This window comes from Pinus tabuliformis, chromosome 3_2 (assembly GCF_031772625.1).
Source record: "Pinus tabuliformis cultivar Carrire ecotype Pingquan chromosome 3_2, CPIR1, whole genome shotgun sequence".
NCBI classification, from domain to species: domain Eukaryota; kingdom Viridiplantae; phylum Streptophyta; class Pinopsida; order Pinales; family Pinaceae; genus Pinus; species Pinus tabuliformis.
The window spans coordinates 505729586-505733836 of NC_142302.1; the positions used below are offsets into that span (position 1 = coordinate 505729586).

The 4251-nt window shown below is 35.3% G+C and overlaps 1 pseudogene; it reads left to right on the forward strand.

Annotated features, from left to right (window-relative positions):
* The first annotated feature begins 1911 nt into the window (after positions 1 to 1911).
* Positions 1912 to 2472, forward strand: LOC149181525 (pectate lyase pseudogene; annotated as a pseudogene).
* The last annotated feature ends 1779 nt before the right edge of the window (positions 2473 to 4251 follow it).

Genomic DNA, 4251 nt, shown 5'->3' on the forward strand with positions numbered 1-4251 from the left:
GTTACTTTCAATTACATATTTAATCACATATATGTTAACCTTATATGCTTTAATCATTAAATATAGTAATTTAATTATAAAAGAATTAAGAAAAATATAATGTGTCATTTTCCACTAATAACTAAGGTCGGTTTAAAAGCTACTTACCCCTACTCCTCCGATGGGACTAATTCTGGTGCCACCTAACCAATGAGGCAAGGGAATTATTTTAAAAGCTCTGCCTTTCCTTCATTTTTTGATATAATTTAGAAGAAGTATATCAAAACCATTCCTAAAAGAAGAAGAGGGACATGGTTTTGCTCATTTCCTCTAGACATTTGGATGTTTCTGCTAAAATGTTATATATTGATTCCTGAATCTGGGCGGTTGTTGCAACATATGCAAAGAGATAAATAGGGGATACTCCATTGCCTGTCAACTTAGATGCCTCATCAAACAGGATTGCAGAGTAATCAATAACGTTGAGAAAATATACCTCTTGAAGCATCACTTCTCAAGGAATCATCATGTGCTCCATGGCCATTGTATTGTAGGAGAGCTTTCCTTGTGCTCCAAAAACTCCCATTTTCTTGTTTTTAAGGAAAATCCTTTGTACTGGGTTCTCCTTTGCTTCAAAAAGATATGATTAAAATCGGGTGAGATTTGCGTGTGTCTTTTGCTACCTATTTGTAGATCACGTACAGGCTATGGGTATTGTAATCTTGTGGATGAGAATTTTCCACAGATCACAAAGTCATTCAACATCATTATCTATATCAAGTTTGATTAGTGGGTGGATGGTGTAATTTTCGTCACATATCTCAATTTTACTCCTAGATTCACAATTGTTTTCCTTTTTTGTTCAATGAAACCTGGTAAAAAGATCATTTTTTTATCATGAGTGATTGGTGCAAGAGAAAATTTTAGGGGATAATATTCACAGGTGGGCTAATTTTCCATGTCTTTTCCTAAAAAAAGATTCACCAATTTTCATTTTTTTCTAAAAATGATTCACCCATATTTTATAGTATAAAATTATTTACCTTAAAAATTGCGAACAAATTAGATATACTAATATAAAATCATTAGAAATCTAAATATTTTTACAAAAATATTGCCAGACATTTTACAATTTGCATATTAGGGACTAGTAAGATTCGCCAAGGTTTATAAATTTTAAGATAAATTCCCACCCTTAATATTTTCCTTGATTGGTGCATAATGTTCCTCTCATCACAACTCTAAAGTGTCATGAGGATATGCTTTGTGAGAATTGCGGTGGGGATTTTAGTGGTCTACGAGAAATGGCTCTATGACTAGATTTTTTTCAGGGCTTAATAACATTTTCAGGGCTTAATAATAATAGCTTCAAAGTGCTCGACATCTATAAGGTTTTGTGGGACTTAAAGCCTAACATCGAAACCATTTATTACAAGGAATCGTGTGAGAATGTGCAGATGCATGCATCTACAAACTTCGTTCATCTTAGGGAGTCAGCATTGGAAATAATGACTACATTCAATAATGCAATCTAGGTAGAGAATTCAAAAACCCCGGTCCTCAAATGCACGATTCATGCATTTACAAGATATGTTATGAACTTCCAAATTCCATGAATCCTCCTTCTTCAGTGTTCCTTTGTACCTCTCCATGCAATTGCTAGTTTTATTATTTTCCAACCAACCAGATGTAAAAGTGGTTTCCAACAAACAAACAAAAATAAAGGCAAAATATAATCATATGTAATCATTGGTTTGGATATTGATCCGATAAGCATGCCCTTTTCAAGTTGTACTCAGTTTAATTCATGTAATTAAGATGGCAAAATTATTAGCACTTTATTTATGAAATGTATTACAATAGCATTAACAGTTCGATAAGTGAACTAAGTTATAATTAAGATGGCAAAAGTATTAGCACTTTATTTATGAAATGTATTACAGTAGCATTAACAGTTCTATAAGTGAACTAGGTTATATTTCTTATGGAACGAGGAACCACATTGACGACTGTTGGCGCCGTGATTCAGATTGGGAAAGCAATCTAAAGAGGCTTGCAAACTGCACCATTGGTTTTAGGAGGAATTCCATTGGAGAGCAGAATGGAAGATTCTATGTTGTAATTGATCCCAACAACTACGATGTGGTCAATGCTTGGCCAAGCACCCTGCACCATGCTATTATTCAAAAGAAGCCTCTGTGGATCATATTTGAGAGCGACATGGTCATCCCACTCAAAGAAGATCTTATCATGAACAACTACAAGACAATCAATGGCAAAGGCACCAATGCCCACATTTCTAATGGTCCTTGCATTGCGGTGCAGTATGTGAGTCACAGTATGTTGAACGGGGCGTACTCTGTTCTGTTGGGCATGGGTGCATCCTCCATCTATGCAAAGACTTCTAGTCTGTCAGAAAGGCCATCCTCTCTTGTCACCTCCCTCACAAGGAACATCAAATTTCTGACATGCAGAAAAAGATCTGCATGTTGACACCAATAACACAATGCCAACGACCACCTTAAATTTTCCTCCTTCTTTGAATGAGATCTATTTTCTTTCTTTTTGTAATAACGACACTCCTTGTCTATGAGAGCACGTTATGTCAATAATTATGACGAAGCTATACTACTTCTCAAACTCGATGTCCTTGAATGGCCACTCCTCTCCTGTGCAAGGAGGTTAATGGGCCAATGCAGAGGTTTTGTAGAATTGTTGTTTGGCTTCACCATTGTTTTGAGATAAGAAAATTTGCTTATTTTATTTTAATCAATCAGTAGCTACAAATCATCGATCTGATTTCCGTAAATATTTTTCCTGGTTTTATTTCTTTTTTTGCAGTGCTGAGGAAACCCGGTTTATAGAAGCTATACATAGAACCTTTTTGAGGATTTTTCAACATAGTCATGTCATGTGACTGGAACCCGGTGGTTTCATTTCTATTATGCCTATGCTGGTGAGAATTTAGCCTTTAAATCAAAAGGCCAGGACACCTGCTGCAGACTGTAACACTTGATTTACAAATGCAATGGAGCATGTGAAGGTCCTATTAGAAATAGAAGAATCAAGTTAATTGTATTAAACCTAAGAAGCTCACAGGTGTGGGACACCACCTGAAGACTGCCTCTGCATAACAAGCTCTACGATTACAATCATTACATTAGAAATATATAATTTACACACAATTAGGGAAGTTGAAACAACACCCTAGAAATCAGGAACAAACTCCTAATCTAAGGTTCGATTGAACCATCACTCCATTAACACATTTCATCATTAATCTCAACACTACACCTTAATGGAGAAATTGATTCACACATATGCCTAACACTTCCCTAAACAATTCAAAATTGATTCTACCAAGAGGTTTGGTAAAAATATCAGTAGCATTTTCACAACTATTACAATACTCAATATGGATTTCTTTTGACTGAACTTTCTCCCTGACAAAGTGAAACTGTGTATCGATATGCTTTGTGTTCTTATGGAATAATGGATTATTTGCAAGTTTAATGGAGCTTTGGTTGTCACATTTGATCACTGTTACAACCTTTTGTTCTTCTCCAACATCAAGGAGAAGTATCCTCAACCAAACTGCTTCACATGTTGCTGCACACATAGCTTGATATTCAGCTTTTGCAGAAGAAAAGGATATTTTGTTCTACTTTTTGTTACTCCATGTAATGACCCCAGATCCAATGCTAAATGCATAGCTTGTTATGGATCGTCTGTCATCTACATTTCCAACCCAATCAGAGTCTAAAAAACCTGTCAATTTAACATCACATGAATCAGTATAAACAATACTAAAATCTAAGGTTCCCTATAGATACCTTAAAACACCTTTTGTTGCAACCCAATGGCTCTCAAGGGGATTTGACATAAATTGGCTCAATGAACTAAATGCATAAGCCAAATCTAGCCTAGTTGTAGTCAAATAGATTAGACTCCCAACTAGCTGTCTATACAAAGTCACATCTGCCTCCTTAGATCCATCATCATTCCTAAGTTTTATATTTTGATGTAAAGGTACTGTTGTAGCTTTGGACTGATCCATTCTGAAATTTTCTAGAAAGCTCCTGACATACTCTGTGGAAAAAATGTTTGTCCAAAATCTCTCTAGACTTCCAAACCCAAATAATAATGTAGTTGTCCAAGGTCTTTCATCTCAAAGACTTGTGACATCTGCTCCTTGATTTATTTAATGAGATTATCAACATTCCCTATAATGATTAGATAATCTACATATAAAGAAATCAAAACAATCCTTCC